The sequence below is a fragment of the Loxodonta africana genome, chromosome 3, assembly GCF_030014295.1.
Source record: "Loxodonta africana isolate mLoxAfr1 chromosome 3, mLoxAfr1.hap2, whole genome shotgun sequence".
Lineage (NCBI taxonomy): Eukaryota > Metazoa > Chordata > Mammalia > Proboscidea > Elephantidae > Loxodonta > Loxodonta africana.
This window is the reverse complement of record NC_087344.1, coordinates 127,917,188-127,940,977: the sequence shown is the minus strand read 5'-3', so window position 1 is coordinate 127,940,977 and position 23,790 is coordinate 127,917,188.

Genomic DNA, 23,790 nt, shown 5'->3' with positions numbered 1-23,790 from the left:
ATGGTAATCTTTTAACAACTCTTTTGTTCTGCCAGCGCAGTTAACCCTATCTGTCTCACTTTCAGCAAAGGATACTATGCTCCCAGGCATCTGTGGTATTATTTTTGCTATCTCCTAGTGTCTTAGTCCCAGTTGTTCTACAGTTCTACTCCAGTGGTCTCCATGGGGAAGTGGGAAAATATTACCAGCTTCTCTCTCTTGCTTTGTTTCTTTCTCCTTTCTAGTGGATTGACTCTTGCCTGTGACTACTATAAGCGTTTTTCACTGAAGTTAATCTGAATGTTACCAAACTGGGAGAAAATAAAAAACATCTGTCCCCTGTGGCCTCTGTATTAGTTTCTTAGTGCTGCCATAACAAAGTACCACGAGTGGGTAGCTTTAAACAACGGAAATGTATTGTCTCAAAGTTCTGGAGGCTAGAGGTCTAAATCAACCTTTGGCCAGCTGTTTCTAGGGGAAGATCCTTTCTTGTTTCTTTCAGTTTATGGTAGCCTCAGGCATTCCATGGCTTGTGGCAGCATAACTCTATCTCTGCCTCCATCTTTTCACCTCTCTCTTCCCTTTGTGTGTGTCTTTGTGTTTTTTCTCCTCTTTTTAAGGATACCATTCAGATTGGAATAAGACCCACCCTACTCCAATATGACCTTGTGTTAATTGATAACAGCTTCAAAGATCTTATTTCCAAACAAGGTCATTCACAGGAACCAGGAGTTAGGACTTCAGCATAGCTTTCTGGGGGATACAATTCAATCCTTAACACTCCCAACTGTGTCCCTGTGTCAAATCTTAGACTTCAGTCTTCTCTCGTTAGGATGGCTTGTTTCTCTGTCAGACCATCAGCATCATCTCCTTCACACCATCATAGTGTCTGCTCAGGTACACTGATTACGGGCTCCAGGGAGCCTCTTTCCCGGACAACGTAGGGGTTTTAGCCTGGGAAGTCAGATGTCAGCCTTAGTATTCCCAAGGTTTTCCTGACGCTTGGGTCTTCTTGCAAATGAGACCTGGCTGACCTTCTCTGCCAGTCTCTGGGATAAGCCAAGCCCATCAAATTTTGTAGTGTATATAGAGTAAATAATTCTTGCGGGCGATGTTAATGGGGAAAAAGATATGAAGACGAAGGGAAGTGTTCAGAGCATTTCCAAAAAATTTCTCACAGTTATTTTCTCTAATGAATCATGTCTTCATTATCCACCTTTACCATGTTGGCAAATCTCAAGGCTTTGCTTTCTAACTACCTTCAGAAATGCTGATAGCTACAGGTGATTGCTAATAACCATACATGTTACTTTGCAATATAACAAATAGTTACAGAGTTTAATAAATGGGAAAGGGCCAAGCAAAAATTTTTTTAAAAGAAGAGGGAAATGAAGCATTTAACAGGATTTGTTTTCAAGCTGTTATTTGGGAGATTTAAATAAATCCAATTTTTGAGCCCTTAGCATGCCTTAGTTTTCAGACTTTTTTTTAACTCAGTAAATAGAAGTGTGAGGAGAAGCCCTTTCAGTTTTGAGGTGTGGTGAAGTCTTATCTCTCAGCCTCATGAAAGGTTATGCCATGAAATCTATGAAAGATGCTTCCACACTAATTCTACTACTTAAAGAACTGTGTCCAGTTCTTGGGGTTTTAAAAGACAATGGCAGTTGGAGAGGCGGAGCCAAGATGGCGGACTAGGCAGACGCTACCTCGGATCCCTCTTACAACAAAGACACGGAAAAACAAGTGAATCGATCACATACATAACAATCTATGAACCCTGAACAACAAACACAGATTTAGAGACGGAGAACGAACTAATACGGGGAAGCAGCGATTGTTTCCAGAGCCTGGAGCCAGTGTACCAGTCAGGTACGGCACAAGCACAGAGAGCTACTCCACCCCCCTGAACTAACCCCGGGAGGGGGACCAGCCGGTTCCACGGGCGGCGTGGGACGCAGCCGGTAGGAGAAGTCCCTGGGAGGCAGTGACTGGTCTTGGAGCAGAAAGAGCAGTGTCTGAGCCGGGGAACCGTCCCGCAGGGATTTGGACTGGACGCAGGCGGCTTCATTAACATCTGAATAGCCTGAGCCAGAGGGAGAACTCTGATAGGGATCTGACTGCATTTTTTTTTAGCGGATTTTCTGGAAAAACTAGTTTCCCAGTGATGGCTCGGAGACAACAGTCCATATCAAACCACTTAAAGAAGCAGACCATGACAGCTTCTCCAACCCCCCAAACAAAAGAATCAAAATCTTTCCCAAATGAAGATACAATCCTGGAATTATCAGATACAGAATATAAAAAACTAATTTACAGAATGCTTAATGATATCACAAATGAAATTAGGATAACTGCAGAAAAAGCCAAGGAACACACTGATAAAACTGTTGAAGAACTCAAAAAGATTATTCAAGAACATACTGGAAAAATTAATAAGTTGCAAGAATCCATAGAGAGACAACATGTAGAAATCCAAAAGATTAACAATAAAATAACAGAATTAGACAATGCACTAGGAAGTCAGAAGAGCAGACTCGAGCAATTAGAATGCAGACTGGGACATCTGCAGGACCAGGGAATCAACACCAACATAGCTGAAAAAAAATCAGATAAAAGAATTAAAAAAAATGAAGAAACCCTAAGAATTATGTGGGACTCTATCAAGAAGGATAACCTGCGGGTGATTGGAGTCCCAGAACAGGGAGGGGGGACAGAAAACACAGAGAAAATAGTTGAAGAACTCCTGACAGAAAACTTCCCTGACATCATGAAAGACGAAAGGATATCTATCCAAGATGCTCATCGAACCCCATTTAAGATTGATCCAAAAAGAAAAACACCAAGACATATTATCATCAAACTCACCAAAACCAAAGATAAACAGAAAATTTTAAAGGCAGCCAGGGAGAAAAGAAAGGTTTCCTTCAAGGGAGAATCAGTAAGAATATGTTCTGACTACTCAGCAGAAACCATGCAAGCAAGAAGGGAATGGGACAACATATACAGAACACTGAAGGAGAAAAACTGCCAGCCAAGGATCATATATCCAGCAAAACTCTCTCTGAAATATGAAGGCGAAATTAAGATATTTACAGACAAACACAAGTTTAGAGAATTTGCAAAAACCAAACCAAAGCTACAAGAAATACTAAAGGATATTGTTTGGTCAGAGAACCAATAATATCAGATATCAGCACAACACAAGGTCACAAAACAGAACGTCCTGATATCAACTCAAATAGGGAAATCACAAAAACAAACAAATTAAGATTGATTAAAAAAAAAATACACATAACAGGGAATCATGGAAGTCAATAGGTAAAAGATCACAATAATCAAAAAGAGGGACTAAATACAGGAGGCATTGAACTGCCATATGGAGAGTGATACAAGGCGATATAGAACAATACAAGTTAGGTTTTTACTTAGAAAAATAGGGGTAAACAATAAGGTAACCACAAAAAGGTACAACAACTGTATAACTCAAGATAAAAACCAAGAAAAACGTAACGACTCAACTAACATAAAGTCAAGCACTATGAAAATGAGGATCTCACAATTTACTAAGAAAAACGCCTCAGCACAAAAAAGTATGTGGAAAAATGAAATTGTCAACAACACACATAAAAAGGCATCAAAATGACAGCACTAAAAACTTATTTATCTATAATTACCCTGATTGTAAATGGACTAAATGCACCAATAAAGAGACAGAGAGTCACAGACTGGATAAAGAAACACGATCCATCTATATGCTGCCTACAAGAGACACACCTTAGACTTAGAGACACAAACAAACTAAAACTCAAAGGATGGAAAAAAGTATATCAAGCAAACAATAAGCAAAAAAGAAGAGGAGTAGCAATATTAATTTCTGACAAAATAGACTTTAGACTTAAATCCACCACAAAGGATAAAGAAGGACACTATATAATGATAAAAGGGACAATTGATCAGGAAGACATAACCATATTAAATATTTATGCACCCAATGACAGGGCTGCAAGATACATAAATCAAATTTTAACAGAATTGAAAAGCGAGATAGATACCTCCACAATTATAGTAGGAGACTTCAACACACCACTTTCGGAGAAGGACAGGACATCCAGTAAGAAGCTCAATAGAGACACGGAAGATCTAATTACAACAATCAACCAACTTGACCTCATTGACTTATACAGAACTCTCCACCCAACTGCTGCAAAATATACTTTTTTTTCTAGCGCACATGGAACATTCTCTAGAATAGACCACATATTAGGTCATAAAACAAACCTTTGCAGAGTCCAAAACATCGAAATATTACAAAGCATCTTCTCAGACCACAAGGCAATAAAACTAGAGATCAATAACAGAAAAACTAGGGAAAAGAAATCAAATACTTGGAAACTGAACAATACCCTCCTGAAAAAAGACTGGGTTATAGAAGACATCAAGGAGGGAATAAGGAAATTCTTAGAAAGCAACGAGAATGAAAATACTTCCTATCAAAACCTCTGGGACAAAGCAAAAGCAGTGCTCAGAGGCCAATTTATATCAATAAATGCACACATACAAAAAGAAGAAAGAGCCAAAATCAGAGAACTGTCCCGACAACTTGAACAAATAGAAACTGAGCAACAAAAGAATCCATCAGGCACCAGAAGGAAACAAATAATAAAAATTAGAGCTGAACTAAATGAATTAGAGAACAGAAAAACAATTGAAAGAATTAACAAAGCCAAAAGCTGGTTCTTTGAAAAAATTAACAAAATTGATAAACCATTGGCTAGACTGACTAAAGAAATACAGGAAAGGAAACAAATAACCCGAATAAGAAATGAGAAGGACCACATCACAACAGAACCAAATGAAATTAAAAGAATCATTTCAGATTATTATGAAAAATTGTACTCTAACAAATTTGAAAACCTAGAAGAAATGGATGAATTCCTGGAAAAACACTACCTACCTAAACTAACACATTCAGAAGTAGAGCAACTAAATAGACCCATAACAAAAAAAGAGATTGAAACGGTAATCAAAAAACTCCCAGCAAAAAAAAGCCCTGGCCCGGACGGCTTCACTGCAGAGTTCTACCAAACCTTCAGAGAAGAGTTAACACCACTACTACTAAAGGTATTCCAAAGCATAGAAAATGACGGAATGCTACCCAACTCATTCTATGAAGCCACCATCTCCCTGATACCAAAACCAGGTAAAGACATTACAAAAAAAGAAAATTATAGACCTATATCCCTCATGAACATTGATGCAAAAATCCTCAACAAAATTCTAGCCAATAGAATCCAACAACACATCAAAAAAATAATTCACCCTGATCAAGTGGGATTTATACCAGGTATGCAAGGCTGGTTTAATATCAGAAAAACCATTAATGTAATCCACCACATAAATAAAACAAAAGACAAAAACCACATGATCTTATCAATTGATGCAGAAAAGGCATTTGACAAAGTCCAACACCCATTCATGATAAAAACTCTTACCAAAATAGGAATTGAAGGAAAATTCCTCAACATAATAAAGGGCATCTATGCAAAGCCAACAGCCAATATCACTCTAAATGGAGAGAACCTGAAAGCATTTCCCTTGAGAACGGGAACCAGACAAGGATGCCCTTTATCACCGCTCTTATTCAACATCGTGTTGGAAGTCTTAGCCAGGGCAATTAGGCTAGACAAAGAAATAAAAGGTATCCGGATTGGCAAGGAAGAAGTAAAGTTATCACTATTTGCAGATGACATGATTATATACACAGAAAACCCTAAGGAATCCTCCAGAAAACTACTGAAACTAATAGCAGAGTTTGGCAGAGTCTCAGGTTATAAAATAAACATACAAAAATCACTTGGATTCCTCTACATCAACAAAAAGAACACCGAAGAGGAAATAACCAAATCAATACCATTCACAGTAGCCCCCAAGAAGATAAGATACTTAGGAATAAATCTTACCAAGGATGTAAAAGACCTATACAAAGAAAACTACAAAGCTCTACTACAAGAAATTCAAAAGGACCTACTTAAGTGGAAAAACATACCCTGCTCATGGATAGGAAGACTTAACATAGTAAAAATGTCTATTCTACCAAAAGCCATCTATACATTTAATGCACTCCCGATCCAAATTCCAATGTCATATTTTAAGGGGATAGAGAAACAAATCACCAATTTCATATGGAAGGGAAAGAAGCCCCGGATAAGCAAAGCACTATTGAAAAAGAAGAAGAAAGTGGGAGGCCTCACCTTACCTGACTTCAGAACCTATTATACAGCCACAGTAGTCAAAACAGCCTGGTACTGGTACAACAACAGACACATAGACCAATGGAACAGAATTGAGAACCCAGACATAGATCCATCCACGTATGAGCAGCTGATATTTGACAAAGGACCAGTGTTAATCAACTGGGGAAAAGATAGCCTTTTTAACAAATGGTGCTGGCACAACTGGATATCCATTTGCAAAAAAATGAAACAGGACCCATACCTCACACCATGCACAAAAACTAACTCCAAGTGGATCAAAGACCTAAACATAAAGACTAGAACGATAAAGATCATGGAAGAAAAAATTGGGACAACCCTAGGAGCCCTAATACAAGGCATAAACAGAATACAAAACATTACCAAAAAGGATGAAGAGAAACCCGATAACTGGGAGCTCCTAAAAATCAAACACCTATGCTCATCTAGAGACTTCTCCCAAAGAGTAAAAAGACCACCTACAGACTGGGAAAGAATTTTCAGCTATGACATCTCCGACCAGCGCCTGATCTCTAAAATCTACATGATTCCGTCAAAACTCAACCACAAAAAGACAAACAACCCAATCAAAAAGTGGGCAAAGGATATGAACACACATTTCACTAAAGAAGATATTCAGGCAGCCAACAGATACATGAGAAAATGCTCTCGATCATTAACCATTAGAGAAATGCAAATTAAAACTACGATGAGATTCCATCTCACACCAGCAAGGCTGGCATTAATCCAAAAAACACAAAATAATAAATGTTGGAGAGGCTGCGGAGAAATTGGAACTCTCATACACTGCTGGTGGGAATGTAAAATGGTACAACCACTTTGGAAATCTATCTGGCGTTATCTTAAACAGTTAGAAATAGAACTACCATACAACCCAGAAATCCCACTCCTCGGAATATACCCTAGAGATACAAGAGCCTTCATACAAACAGATATATGCACACCCATGTTCATCGCAGCTCTGTTTACAATAGTAAAAAGCTGGAAGCAACCAAGGTGTCCATCAACGGATGAATGGGTAAATAAATTGTGGTATATTCACACAATGGAATACTACGCATCGATAAAGAACAGTGACGAATCTCTGAAACATTTCATAACATGGAGGAACCTGGAAGGCATTATGCTGAGCGAAATTAGTCAGAGGCAAAAGGACAAATATTGTATAAGACCACTATTATAAGATCTTGAGAAATAGTAAACCTGAGAAGAACACATACTTTTGTGGTTACGAGGGGGGGAGGGAGGGAGGGTGGGAGAGGGTTTTTTATTGATTAATCAGTAGATAAGAACTGCTTTAGGTGAAGGGAAAGACAACACTCAATACATGGAAGGTCAGCTCAATTGGACTGGACCAAAAGCAAAGAAGTTTCCGGGATAAAATGAATGCTTCAAAGGTCAGGGGAGCAAGTGCGGGGGTCTGGGGAACATGGTTTGCGGGGACTTCTAAGTCAATTGGCAAAATAATTCTATTATGAAATCATTCTGCATCCCACTTTGAAATGTGGCGTCTGGGGTCTTAAATGCTAACAAGCGGCCATCTAAGATGCAGCAATTGGTCTCAACCCACCTGGAGCAAAGGAAAATGAAGAACACCAAGGCCACACGACAACTAAGAGCCCAAGAGACAGAAAGGGCCACATTGAACCAGAGACCTACATCATCCTGAGACCAGAAGAACAAGTTGGTGCCCGGCCACAATCGATGACTGCCCTGACAGGGAGCACAACAGAGGACCCCTGAGGGAGCAGGAGATCAGTGGGATACAGACCCCAAATTCTCATAAAAAGACCAAACTTAATGGTCTGACTGAGACTGGAGGAATCCCGGCGGCCATGCTCCCCAGACCTTCAGTTGACACAGGACAGGAACCATCCCCGAAGACAACTCATCAGAAATGAAAGGGACTGGTCAGCGGGTGGGAGAGAGACGCTGATGAAGAGTGAGCTAATTATATTAGGTGGACACTTGAGATTGTGTTGGCAACTCTTGTCTGGAGGGGGGATGGGAGGATAGAGAGAGAGGGAAGCAGGCAAAATTGTCAAGAAAGGAGAGACTGAAAGGGCTGTCTCAAGAGTGGGAGAGCAGGTGGGAGTAGGGAGTGAGATGTATGTAAACTTATATGTGACAAACCGATTGGATTTGTAAACGTTCACTTGAAGCTTAATAAAAGTTATTAAAAAAAAAAAAAAAAAGACAATGGCAGTATTTTCAAGACGCAGCCTTTTTGAGATCAAAGTCCACTTCCTGGGTCAGGCTAATTTGGGCAGATATTTTGATGCTTAAGAATCAGAGATGCACTCCTCAATGGTAAATTTCAATTTTCTGTCATAGAAACTCCAAGAGCATACCTGCCAAAAATGAAATATTTAGATTAATTCAGGCTTTGCTATGGCGTCTGGCCCAGGGAGGACCTAGTGACCCCAGGTAAGTATGGATTGTCCTTTGAAAGACCTCCAGGTATTACATAACCTTCTTCAGTCATCCTCATCACCTAAATGTCCTTCTGTGCATTTGAGGACTTCTTTTCCTCCCAGTGAAGATAAGGACCAACTGGTCTGTATCTACATAAAATTCCTTTAGTCACTCATACTCCTACCCCTCCCTTACTCAGATTAAAAAATGAAATCCCAGTTTCTTTATTTAAAATATTCCCTAATTAATTAAAAAAAGAAATCCCAGTTCCTTGTAAGTTTAGTAAAAATTGCTATTGACTGAGAGCAGAGGGAACACATTGATTTGAAAAATGCCATTTGCCACTACATAAAACCTTTCAAGTCTCATTTTTACAAACATTTATTTAGCAGAACAGTTTTCTTAGAGAGCGCTGTCTTCTTGGAAACTTCAGTAGGTAAATGAATTGTGTGGTGTTTTCCCTGAGACTTTATGGTTCTGAGGTGGCCTCAGATGTTGCCCATTAGGTCTCTAGGTCTCCTATAGTTGATTGTTCTGAGGAGAACATTCTTCACTGGCAGGTGTTGTTTATTTTATAGGCCAATCTATTATTTGGCTGAAAGGTGACCTCTGAGAGTGGCTTCAGTTCCAGGTTAAAAGGGTATCTTAGTGCAATAGTCTCAGGGGTTTCTCCAGTCTCTATCAGTCCAGTTAGTCTGGTCTTTTTTTTAAATGAATTTGAGTTTTGTTCTACATTTTTATCCTACATTAATTGGGACCCTCTATTGTATCCCTGTTGTATCCTCTATTAATTGGGACCCTCTATTGTATCCCTATAGGGTCGCTTTGAATCGGAATCGACTCGACGGCAGTGATTTTTTTGATTGTATCCCTGGAAACCCTGGTGGCATAGTGGTTAAGTGCTACGGCTGATAACCAAAGAGTCGGCAGTTCAAATCCACCAGGCGCTCCTTGGAAATTCTATGGGGCAGTTCTACTCTGTCCTATAGGGTCGCTATGAGTCGGAATCAACTCGACGGCACTGGGTTTGGTTTTTGGTTTTTTTATTGTACCCTGGGTTAGAGGGCTTAGTGGTGCTAGCCGGGTACCATCTAGTTCTTCTGGTCTCAAAATACAGGAGGCTGTGTTTCATGTGGGCCATTAGTCCTGTGGAGTAATTGTTTCCTTGAGCCTTTGGTCTCCTTCACTCTCCTTTGCTCCAGACAGGAGGAGACCAATAGTTGTATTTTAGATAGCTGGTTGCAAGCTTTTAAGACCCAGATGCTACTCATGGAACATTACCTTTATAAACTATATTATGCCAGTTAACCTCGATGCCTCCCAAAACTATGGCCCTGAGCCTTCAAACCTTGTAACTTAGTCCCACAAGGTGTTTGAATAGGTATAGGAAGTTGTCATAAGTGTGGCCCCTGTGTGCTCTGTTATGTATATATGAGCAGCAGATACAAATATGTATATCCAAATGCCCACAACTATACCTATATATGCATACACGTACTCCCATATACACCTATACAGCATACACATCTACCTATGTAGCCACTCATAAATGGTTATTACTGTTGCTGCAGAATTGTATGTTATAGCATTTACCATAGTTGTCCTTTATTCTTGCATACCTCTCAGTGTCTTTATTTACCTTGATCATATTGTGTTGACTTCCCCCATACCGTATATTGCCTTTCATTTCACCAGAATTAACATGTGTCTACTAAAAAAAAAAAAAATTTTTTTTTTTTTACTATCTAGTAAGTGATTTTTCCTCTCTCCTCCCTGGTAACCATCAAAAATGTTGCTTTTTGTATATAAACCAGTACTTGACCTTTTATAAAAGTGGTGTCATATAGTATTTATCTTTTTGTGATTGACTTATTTCACACTGCATAATGTTCTCCAGAGTCATCCATGTTATAAGATGTTTCATGGACTCATCATTATTCTTTATCATTACACAGTATTCCATTGTATGTATGTACCACATTTTGTTCATCCATTCATCTGTTGATGGACATTTAGGTTGTTTCCATCTTTTTGCTATTGTGAATAATGCTGCAATGAACTGAGGTTGAAGTTTTCTATATATTTCAGAGATTAAACCCTCGTCATTGATGCCATTGCCAAATTTTTTTTCCCAGTCTGTGGATTCTGTTTTTACTCTTTTGATAAAGTCTTTTGATAAGCATAAGTTTTTTTAATTTTTAGGAGGTTCCGGTTATCTAGTTTATTTTCTTTGTGCATTTTTTAGTTATATTTGATAGTGTATTTATGCCATAAATTAGGACCCCTAGCTCTGTCCCTGTGGTATCTTCCAGGAACTTTATAGTTTTAGGTTTTAAACCATTTTTAGTTAGTTTTTGTGTATGGTATGAGGTATGGATCCTGTTTCATTTTTTGGCAAACAGCTATCCAGTTTTGTCAGCACCATTTGTTAAAGAGACTATCTCTTCCCTATTGAATGGACTTTGACCCTTTGTCAAAGATCAGCTGTCCATAGCTGCATGGATTTGATTCTGGGTTCCCAGTTCTGTTCCACTGGTCTAGGTGTCTGTCGTTGTACCAGTACCAGGCTGTTTTGATTACCGTGGCTGTATAGTAAACTCTGAGACTGAGGAGTGTGAGGCCTCCTATTTTGTTCTCTTTCAACAACACTTTAGCTTTTTGGGGCCTCTTTTCTATCCATATAAAGTTGGAGATTAATTTTTCCATTTCATTAAGAAATGTTGTTGGGATTTGGATCAGGATTGCATTATATCTATAGATTGCTTTGGGTAGTATTCATATTTTCACAACGTTAAGTCTCCCAACCCATAAGCGTGGTATGTTTTTCCATTTATACAGGTATCTTATTTCCTTGTAGTAAGTGTTTTGTCCTTGTATAAGTCTTTTACATCCCTGGTTACATTTATTCCTATGTATTTTATTCTTTGGGGGCTATTGTAAATGGCATATATATATTTTTAATTCCTTTTTGGAGTTCTGCTTGTTAGTGTAGAGGAATCCAGCTGATTTTTGTATGTTGACTTTGTACCCTGCCACTTTGATGAACACTTCTATTAGTTCCAGTAATGTTCTTGTGGAATCTTCGGGATTTTCTATGTATAGGATCACGTCATCTGTGAATAGGGTTACTTTTACTTCTTCCTTACCAATTTGGATGCCTTTTATTTCCTTTTCTTGCTTTATTGCTCTGGCCTTATTGCAAGTTCAAGTTGAAGCTGAAGAAAATTAGAACAAGTTCACAAGTCCAAAGTATGATCTTGAGTATATCCTGCTTGAATTTAGAGACCATCTGAAGAATAAATTTGATGTGCTAAAGACTAATGACTGAAGACCAGATGAGTTGTGGAATGACATTAAGGACATCATACATGAAAAACACAAGAGGTCGTTAAGAAGACAGGAAAGAAAGAAAAGACCAAACTAAATGTCAGAAGAGACTCTGAAACTTGCTTTTGAGCATCAAGTAGCTAAAGCAAAAGGAAGAAATGATGAAGTAAAAGAACTGAACAGAAGATTTCAAAGGGCAGCCCGAGAAGACAAAGTAAAGTATTATAATGACATGTGCAAACACCTGGAATTAGAAAATCAAAAGGAAGGAACATGCTTGGAATTTCTCAAACAAAGAACTGAAGAAAAAACTCAAGCCTCGAGTAGCAATAGTGAAGGATTCTATGGGAAAAATATTAAATGATGCAGGAAGCATCAAAAGAAGATGAAAGAAATACATAGAGCCACTATACCAAAAAGAATTGGTCGACGTTCAATCATTTCAGGAGGTGGTATATGATCAGGAACCAATGGTACTGAAGGAAGAGGTCCAAGCTGCACTGAAGGCATTGGCAAAAAACAAGGCTCGAGGAACTGATGGAATACTGATTGCGATGTTTCAACAAATGGATGCAGCACTGAAAAGGCTTACTCGTCTATGCCAAGAAATTTGGAGGACAGCTACCTGGCCAACTAACTGGAAGAGGTCTACATTCATGCCTATTCCCAAGAAAGATGATCCAACAGAATGTGGAAATTATTGCACAGTATCATTAATACCGCACAAGTAAAAAATTTTTAAAAAATAATTTTTATTGTGCTTTAAGTGCAAGTTTACAAATCAAGTCAGCCTCTCACACAAAAACCCATATACACCTTGCTACACACTCCCAATTACTCTCCCCCTAATGATACAGCTCGTTCTCTCCCTCCACTCTCTCTTTTTGTGTCCCTTCCACCAGCTTCTAACCCCCTCCACCCTCTCATCTCCCCTCCAGGCAGGAGATGCCAACATAGTCTCAAGTGTCCACGTGATCCAAGAAGCTCACTCCTCACCAGCATCCCTCTCCAACCCATTGTTCAGTCCAATCCATGTCTGAAGAGTTGGCTTTGGGAATAGTTCCTGTCCTGGGCCAAAAAAGGTCTGGGGGCCATGACCACTGGGGTCTTTCTAGTCTCAGTCAGACCATTAAGTCTGGTCTTATGAGAATTTGGGGTCTGCATCCCACTGGTCTCCTGCTCCCTCAGGGGTTCTCTGTTATGTTCCCTGTCAGGGCAGTCATTGGTTATAGCCGGGCACCATCTAGTTCTTTTGGTCTCAGGATGATGTAGTCTCTGGTTCATGTGGCCCTTTCTGTCTCTTGGGCTCGTAATCACCTTGTGTCCTTGGTGTTCTTCATTCTCCTTTGATCCAGGTGGGTTGAGACCAATTGATGCATCTTAGATGGCTGCTTGCTAGCATTTAAGACCCCAGATACCACTCTTCAAAGTGGGATGCAGAATGTTTTCTTAATAGATTTTATTATGCCAATTGACTTAGATGTCCACTGAAGCCATGGTCCCCAGACCCCTGCCCCTGCTACGCTGGCCTTTGAAGTATTCAGTTTATTCAGGAAACTTCTTTGCTATTGGCTTAGTCCAATTGTGCTGACCTCCCCTGTATTGCATACTGTCTTTCCCTTCATGTAAAGTAGTTCTTATCTATTATCTAATTAGTGAATGCCTCTCTCCCAACCTCCCTCCCTCCCCCGTCTCATAACCACAAAAGAATGTTTTCTTCTCAGTTTAAACTATTTCTCAAGTTCTTATAATAGTGGTCTTATACAATATTTGTCCTTTTGTTGTTGTTGTTAGGTGCCGTCGAGTCGGTTCCGACTCATAGCGACCCTATGCACAGTAGAACAAAACACTCCCTGGTTCTGCGCCATCCTTACAATCGTTGTTATGCTTGAACTCACTGTTGCAGCCACTGTGTCAATCCACCGCGTTGAGGGTCTTCCTCTTTTCCGCTGACTCTGTAGTCTGCCAAGCATGATGTCCTTCTCCAGGGACTGATCCCTCCTGACAACATGTCCAAAGTATGTGAGACACTTGCAACTGACTAATTTCACTCAGCATAATGCCTTCCAGGTTCCTCCATGTTATGAAATGTTTCACAGATTCCTTATTGTTCTTTATCGATGTGTAATATTCCATTGTGTGAATATACCATAATTTATTTATCCATTCATCCATTGATGGGCATCTTGGTTGTTTCCATCTTGTTGCTATTGTAAACAGTGCTGCAATAAACATGGGTGTGCATATATCCGTTTGTGTAAAGGCTCTTATTTCTCTAGGGTATATTCCAAGGAGTGCAATTGCTGGATTGTATGGTAGTTCTATTTCTAGCTTTTTAAGGAAGCACCAAATTGATTTCCAAAGTGGTTGTACCATTTGACATTCCCACCAGCAGTGTAGAAGTGTTCCAATCTCTCCACAGCCTCTCCAACATTAATTATTTTGTGTTTTTTGGATTAATGCCAGCCTTGTTGGAGTGAGATGAAATCTCATTGTAGTTTTGATCTGCATTTCTCTAATGGCTAATGATCGTGAACATTTCCTCATATATCTGTTAGCTACCTGAATGTCTTCTTTAGTGAAGTGTTTATTCATATCTTTTGCCCATTTTTTAATTGGGTTGTCTTTTTGTAGTTGAGTTTTGCAGTATCATGTAGATTTTAGAGATCAGGCGCTGATCAGAAATGTCATAGCTAAAAACTTTTTCCCAGTCTGTAGGTAATCTTTTTACTCTTTTGGTGAAGCCTTTGGATGAGCATAGGTGTTAGATTTTTAGGAGCTCCCAGTTATCTGGTTTCTCTTCTACATTCTTTATAATGTTTTATATACTGTTTATGTCACGTATATGGGCTCCTAATGTTGTCCCTGTTTTTTCTTCCATGATCTTTATCGTTTTAGATTTTATATTTATGTCTTTGATCCATTTTGAGTTAGTTTTTGTGCATGGCGTGAGGTATGGGTCTTGTTTCATTTTTTGCAGATGGATATCCAGTTATGCCAGCACCATTTGTTAAAAAGAGAGTCTTTTCCCCATTTAACTGTTTCAGAGCCTTTGTCAAATATCAACTGCTCATATGTGGATGGATTTATGTCTGGATTCTCAATTCTGTTCCATTGGTCCATGTATGTGTTGTTGTACCAGTACCAGGCTGTTTTGAGTACTGTGGCGGTATAATAGGTTCTAAAATCAGGTAAAGCAAGGCCTCCCACTTTGTTCTTCTTTTTCAGTAATGCCTTGTTTATCTGGGGCCTCTTTCCCTTCCATATGAAATTGGTGATTTGTTTCTCCATCTCATTGAAGAATGTCGTTAGGATTTGGATTGAAATTGCATTGAATGTATAGATGGCTTTTGGTAGAATAGACATTTTTATAGTGTTAAGTCTTCCTCTCTAGAAGCATGCTATGTTCTTCCACTTATGTAAGTCTTGTTTAGTTTCTTCCAGAAGTGTACTGTAGTTTTCTTTGTATAGGTCTTTTACATCTTTGGTAAGATTTATTCCTAAGTATTTTATCTTCTTGCAGGCTACTGTAAATGGTATTGATTTGTTGATTTCCTCTTCGATGTTCTTTTTGTTGGTGTAGAGGAATCCAACTGATTTTTATATGTTTATCTTGTATCCCGATACTCTGCTCAACTCCTCTATTAGTTTCAGTAGTTTTCTGGAGGATTCCTTAGCGTTTTCTGTGTGTAAGATCGTGTCATTTGCAAATAGAGATACTTTTACTTCTTCCTTGCCAATCTGGATGCCCTTTATTTCTTTATCTAGCCTTATTGCTCTGGCTAGGACTTCCAGCACAATGTTGAATAAGAGCGGTGATAAAGGGCATCCTTGTCTGGTTCCCAATCTCAATGGGAATGTTTTCAGGCTTTCTCCATTTAGGGTGATGCTGGCTGTTGGCTTTGCATAAATGCGCTTTTTTATGTTAAGAAATTTTGCTTCTATTCCTATTTTGCTGAGAGTTTTTATCATGAATGAGTGTTGAACTTTGTCAAATGCCTTTTCTGCATCAATTGATAAAATCATGTGATTCTTGTCCTTTCATTTATTTATGTGGTGGATTACATTAATTGTTTTTCTAATGTTGAGCCATCCCTGCATACCTGGTATGAATCCCACTTGGTCATGGCGAATTATATTTTGATATGTTGTTGAATTCTATTGGCTAGAATTTTATTGAGGATTTTGGCATCTACATTCATGAGGGATATAGGTCTATAATTTTCTTTTCTTGTGGTGTCTTTACCTGGTCTTGGTATCAGGGATATGGTGGCTTCATAGAATGAGTTTGGTAGTATTCCGTCCTTTTCTATGCTCTGAAATACCTTTAGTAGTAGTGGTATTAACTCTTCTCTGAAAATTTGGTAGAACTCTGCAGTGAAGCCCTCCGGACCAGGGCTTTTTTTTGTTGGGAGTTTTTTGACTACCTTTTCAAACTCTTCTTTTGTTATGGGTCCATTTAGTTGTCCTACCTCTGTTTGTGTTAGTTTAGGTAGATAGTGTGTTTCTAGGAATTCATCCATTTCTTCTAGGTTTTCAAATTTGTTTGAGTATAGTTTTTCGTAGTAATCTGATATGATTCTTTTAATTTCAGTTGGGTGTGTTGTAATATCGCCTCTTTCATTTCTTATTCAGGTTATTTGCTTCCTGTCCTGTTTTTCTTTTGTCAGTTTGGCCAGTGGTTTATCAATTTTGTTGATTTTTTAAAAAAACCAGGTTTTGGTGGTGTTAATTCTTTCAATTGTTTTTCTGTTTTGTGTTTCATTAAGTTCAGCTCTAACTTTTATTATTTGTTTTCTTTTGGTGCCTGTGGGTTTCTTTTGTTGCTCTTTTTCTATTTGTTCAAGTTGTAGGGATAATTCTTTGATTTTGGCCCTTTCTTCTTTTTGGATGTGTGCATTTATTGATATAAATGGGCCTCTGAGCACCGCTTTTGCTATGTCCCAAAGGTTCTGAGAGGAAGTGTTTTCATTCTCATTGGATTCTCTGAATTTCTTTATTCTATCCTTAATGTCTTCTATAATCCATTATTTTTCGAGCAGGGTATTATTCAGTTTCCAAGTGTTTGGTTACTTTTCCCTGCTTTTCCTGTTATTGATTTTCACTTTTATGGCCTTACGGTTAGAGAAGATGCTGTATAATATTTCAGTGTTTTGGATTCTGCTAAGGCTTGCTGCATGACCTAATATGTGGTCTATTCTAGAGAATGTTCCCTGTGCACTAGAAAAGAAAGTATACTTGGTTGCTGTTGGGTGGAGTGTTCTGTATGTGTCTATGAGGTCAAGTTGGTTGATTGTGGCATTTAGATCTTCTGTGTCTTTATTGAGCTTCTTTCTGGATGTTCTGTCCTTCCCCAAAAGTGGTGTGTTGAAGTCTCCTACTATTATTGTGGAGCTGTCTATCTCACTTTTCAATGCTAATAGAGTTTGTTTTATGTATCTTGCAGCCCTGTGATTGGGTGCATAAGTATTTAATATGGTTATATCTTCTTGGAATATTGTCCCTTTAATCATTATATAGTGTCCTTCCTTATCCTTTCTGATGGATTTAACTTTAAAGTCTATTTTGTCAGAAATTAGTATTGCCACTCCTGCTCTTTTTTGATTGTTGTTTGCTTGATATATTTTTTTCCATCCTTTGAGTTTTAGTTTGTTTGTGTCTCTAAGTCTGAGGTGTGTCTCTTGTAGGCAGCATATACACGGATCTTGTTTTTTAATCCATTCTGCAACTGTCTGTCTCTTTATTGGTGCATTTAGTCCATTTACATTCAGGGTAATTATGGGTAGGTATGAATTTAGTGCTATCATTTTGATGTCTTTTTTGTGTGTGTTGTTGACAGTTTCTTTTTCCCACTTGATTTTATGTGCTGAGTAGATTTTCTTTATATTTTGTCCTTTCCTCATACTTGTTGTTGTTGATGTTGTTTCTGCTGAGTCTGTATTTTTCCCTCGTATTTTATTTTGATGAGTAGGATAGTCTGTCTCCTTTGTGGTTACCTTATTATTTCCCCTGTTTTTCTGAATTTAAAACTAACTTTTATTTCTTTGCATTGCCGTATCTTCCTCTCTATACGGAAGGCGTATAATTCCATTTCTTAGTCCCTCTTTATTATTTTAATGTTGTCTTCTTTTATATAATAACATCGCTTTTACTCTGTTTTGAGCTTTTTTTTTAAATAATCTTGCTTTGTTTTTTTGGATTTCCCTGTCTGAGTTGACTTATGGTTGCTCTGCCCAGTGTTCTAGTCTTGGGTTGATACCTGATATTAGTGATTTTCTAAGCAAGGAACTCCCTTTAGTATTTCTTGTAGTTTTGGTTTGGTTTTTATGAATTCCCTAAACTTGTGTTTGTCTGAAAATGTCTTAGCTTCACCTTCATATTTAAGAGACAGTTTTGCTGGATATATGAATCTTGGCAGGCAATTTTTTCCTTCAATTTTTTAAAAATGTCATCCCATTGCCTTCTTGCCTACATGGTTTCTCCTGAGTAGTCCGAGCTTATTTTTATTGGCTCTCCTTTGTAGGTGAATTTTCCTTTTTCCCTCGCTGCTCTTATAATTCTCTCTTTATCTTTAGTTTTGGCAAGTTTGATTATAATATGTCTTGGTGATTTTCTTTTAACATCTACCTTTTGTGGAGTTTGATGAGCATCTTGGATAGATATCTTCTCATCTTTCATGATATGTGGGAAGTTTTCTGCCAACAAATCTTCAACAATTCTCTCTGGATTATCTGTTATCCCTCCCTATTGTGGTACTCCAATCACTTGTCACAAATATACTCATTTCACTTGTTTTTTCGCATCTTTGTTGTAAAGAGGGTTTGCCAGAAGTCTCTGTCTATTCTGCCATCTTGGCTCCACCTCTCCACAACAATATTTTGCTGAAGATCATTGAAAAGTAGCTACAGCACTATATCGATGGGAAACTGCCAGAAATTCAAGCCAGATTCAAAAGAGAACGTGGATCAAGGAATATCATTTCTGATGTCAGATGGATCCTGGTGAAAGCAGAGAATACGAAAAAGATGTTTACCTGTGTTTTATTGACTATGCAAAGGTGTTTGACTGTGTGGATTATAACAAATTATGGACAACATTGCAAAGAGTGGGAATTCCAGAACACTTAATTGTGCTTATGAAGAACCTGTACATCGATAGTCAGTCGTTCAAACAAAACAAGAGAATACCACATGGTTTAAGTCAGGAAAAGTGTGTGCCAGGGTTCACCGATGTATTCAATCTGTATGCTGAGCAAATAATCCTAGAAGCTGGACTATATGAAGAAGAACATGGCAACGGGATTGGAGGAAGACCCATTAACATCCTGTGTTATGCAGATGACAGAACCTTGCTTGCTGAAAGTGAAAAGGACTTGAAGCATTTACTGATCAAAGACCACAGCCTTCAGTATGGGTTACACCTCAACATAAAGGAAACAAAAATCCTCATAACCAGACCAATAAGCATTGTCATGATAAACAGAAAAAGATCGAAGTTGTCAAGGAATTCATTTTACTTGGATCTACAATCAACACCCATGGGAGCAGGAGTCAAGAAATCTGATGACACATTGCATTGGGCAAATCTGCTGCAAAAGACCTCTTTAAAGTGTTAAAAAGCAAAGACGTCACCTTGAAGACTAAGGTGTGCCTGACCCAAGCCATGGTGTTATTAATCACTTCATATGTTTGTGAAAGCTGAATGATGAATAACAAAGGTCTAAGAAGAATTGATGCCTTTGAATTGTGTTGGTGAGGAATATTGACTATACCATGGACTGCCAGAAGAATGAACAAATCTGTCTTGGAAGAAATACAGACAGAATGCTCCTTAGAAGCAAGGATGGCAAGACTTCACACATACTTGGACATATGGTCCCTGGAGAAGGACATCATACTTGGTAAAATAAAGGGTCAGTGAAAAAAGAGAAAGACAAGATGGATTGGCACAGGGGCAGCAACAATGGGCTCAAGCATAGCAATGATTGTGAGGATGGTGCAGGACCTGGCAGTGTTTCATTCTGTTGTACACAGGGTTGCCATGAGTTGGAACTGAGTCAATGGCACCTAACAACAACAGGACTTCCAGCAGAATGTCAAATAAGAGTGGTGATGATGCGTATCCTTGTCTTTTCCCTGTTTTCAAGGGGAAGGCTCTCAATCTGTCTCCACTGAAAATAATGTTGACTGTTGGTGTTGTATATATGCTCTTAATTATGTTCAAGAATTTCTCTTCTATTCCTATTTTGCTGATAGCTTTTATCAGGAAATGGTGTTGGATTTTATCAAATGCCTTTTCTGCATCAATTGAGATGACCATGTCATTCTTTTCCTGTGTTTTATTTATGTGGTCAATTATGTTGATTGATTTTCTAATGTTGAACCATCCTTGCATCCCTGGTATGAATCCCACCTGATGGTAATGTATTATTTTTTTGTTTGATCTGCTTTTGTATTCTGTTGGCTAGACTTTTGTTGAGTATTTTTGCACCTATATTCATGAGGGATATTGGTCTGTAGTTTCTTTTTTTTTGTGATATCTTTTGTATCAGGGTTATGCAGGCTTCATAGAACGAATTAGAGAGTATTCCCTCCTTTTCTGTATTCTGGAATAGTTTGAGTAGAATTGGTGTCAGCTCTTCTCTGAATGTGTGGTAGAACTTTCCAGTGAAACCATCTGGGCCAGGGTGCTTTTTTGGTTGTTGTTTGTAGTTTTTTGTTTTATGATTTCTTCAATTTCTTCTTTTTTTGTCTGTTTAGGTTTTATAACTCTATGTTAGTTTAGGTAGTGTGTTTCTAGAAATTTATCCATTTCTTCTAGGTTTTCAAATTTGTTAGAGTACAATTTTTCATAATATTCTGCTATGATCCTCTTTATTGGTTGTGTTGTAACAGCAGTCATTTCATTTCTTATTTTGATTATTTGTGTCTTCTTATTTTTTTCCTTTGTCAGTTTGGCCAGTGGTTTGTCAATTTTATTGATTCTCTCAAAGAATCAACTTCAATTTTTGTTGATTCTTTCTATTGTTTTTCTGTTTCATTTATTTCTACTCTGGTCTTTGTTGTTTCCTTTCTTTTGGTGACTGTGGACCTCTTTTCCTTTTCTGTTTGTTCAAGTTGTAAGATTAAGTCATTGATTTTGGACCTTCCTTCTTTTTTTTTTTTAATTTTTATTAAGCTTCAAGTGAACATTTACCATTCCAATCAGTCTGTGACATGTAGGTTTACATACATCTTACTCCCTTCTCCCACTTGCTCTCCGCCTATTGAGTCAGCCCTTACAGTCTCTCGTTTCGTGCCAATTTTGCCACCTTCCCTCTCTCTCTATCTTCCCATCCCCCCTCCAGTCAAGAGTTGCCTACACACTCTCCCGTGTCTACCTGATTTAATTAGCTCACTCTTCATCAGCATCTCTCTCCCCCCCACTGACCAGTCCTTTTCATGCCTGATGATTTGTCTCCGGGGATGGTTCCTGTCCTGTGCCATCAGAAGTTCTGGGGAGCATTGTCTCTGGGATTCCTCTAGTCGTAATCATACCATTAGGTGTGGTCTTTTAGTGAGAATTTGGGGTCTGTATCCCATTGGTCTCCTGCTTCCTCAGGAGTTGTCTGTTGTGCTCCCTGACAGGACAGACATCGACTGTGGCTGGGCACCAACTAGTTCTTCTGGTCTCAGGATAATGTAGGTCTCTGGTTCATATGGCCCTTTCTGTCTCTTGGGTTCTTAGTTGTCGTGTGACCTTGGTGTTCTTCCTTTGCCTTTGCTCCAGGTGGGTTGAGACCAATTAATGTATTTTAGATGGCCGCTTGTTGGCATTTAGGACCCCAGGCGCCACAATTCAAAATGGGATGCAGAGTGTTTTCATAATAGAATGGTTTTGCCCATTGACTTAGAAGTCCCCTCAAACCAAGTTCCCCAGACCCCAGCACCTGCTTCGCTGACCTTTGAAGTTTTCATTTTATCCCGGAAACCTCTTTACTTTTAATCCAGTCCAATTAGGCTGACCTTCCTTGTTTTGAGTGTTGTCTTTCCCTTCACCCAAAGCAGTTCTTATCTACAGATTGATCAATAAAAAGCCCTCTCCCTCCCTCCCTCCCCGCTTTGTAACCACATAAGTATGTGTTCTTCTCCGTTTTTTCTATTTCTCAAGATCTTATAATAGTGGTCTTATACAATATTTGTCCTTTTGCAACTGACTCATTTCGCTCAGCATAATGCCTTCCAGATTCCTCCATGTTATGAAATGTTTCAGAGATTTGTCACTGTTCTTTATCGATGCATAGTATTCCATTGTGTGAATACACCACAATTTATTTACCCATTCGTCCGTTGATGGACATCTTGGTTGCTTCCAGCTTTTTGCTATTGTAAACAGAGCTGCAATAAACATGGGTGTGCATATATCTGTTTGTGTGAAGGCTCTTGTATCTTTAGGGTATATTCCGAGGAGTGGGATTTCTGGGTTGTATGGTAGTTCTATTTCTAACTGTTTAAGATAACGCCAGATGGATTTCCATAGTGGTTGTACCATTTTACAATCCCACCAGCAGTGTATGAGAGTTCCAATCTCTCCGCAGCCTCTCCAACATTTATTATTTTGTGTTTTTTGAATTAATGCCAGTCTAGTTGGTGTGAGATGGAATCTCATCGTAGTTTTAATTTGCATTTCTCTAATGGCTAATGATCGAGAGCATTTTCTCATGTATCTGTTGGCTGCCTGAATATCTTCCTTAGGGAAATGTGTGTTCATATCCTTTGCCCACTTCTTGATTGGGTTGTTTGTCTTTTTGTGGTTGAGTTTTGACAGAATCATGTAGATTTTAGAGATCAGGCGCTGGTCTGAGATGTCATAGCTGAATATTCTTTCCCAGTCTGTAGGTGGTCTTTTTACTCTTTTGGTGAAGTCTTTAGATGAGCATAGGTGTTTGATTTTTAGGAGCTCCCAGTTATCGGGTTTCTCTTCATCATTTTTGGTAATGTTTTGTGTTCTGTTTATGCCCTGTATTAGGGCTCCTAGGGTAGATCCTATTTTTTCTTCCATGATTTTTATCGTTCTAGTCTTTATGTTTAGGTCTTTGATCCACTTGGAGTTAGTTTTTGTGCATGGCGTGAGGTATGGGTCCTGTTTCATTCTTTTGCAAATGGATATCCAGGTATGCCAGCACTATTTGTTAAAAAGACTATTATTTCCCCAATTGACTGACACTGGTCCTTTGTCAAATATCAGCTGCTCATACGTGGATGGATTTATATCTGGATTCTCAATTCTGTTCCATTGGTCTATGTGCCTGTTGTTGTACCAGTACCAGGCTGTTTTGACTACTGTAGCTATATAATAGGTTCTGAAATCAGGTAGGGCGAGGCCTCCCACTTTCTTCTTCTTTTTCAGTAATGTTTTGCTTATCCGGGGGTTCTTTCCTTTCCATATGAAATTAGTGATTTGTTTCTCTATCCCCTTAAAGTATGACATTGGTATTTGGATTGGAAGTGCGTTGTATGTATAAATGGCTTTTGGTAGAATAGACATTTTTACTCTGTTAAGTCTTCCTATCCATGAGCAGGGTATGTTTTCCCACTTAAGTATGTCCTTTTGAATTTCTTGTAGCAGAGTTTTATAGTTTTCTTTGTATAGGTCTTTTACATCTTTGGTAAGATTTATTCCTAAGTATTTTATCTTCTTGGGGACTACTGTGAATGGTATTGATTTGGTTATTTCCTCTTCGGTGTTCTTTTTGTTGATGTAGAGGAATCCAAGTGATTTTTGTATGTTTATTTTATATCCTGAGACTCTTCCAAAC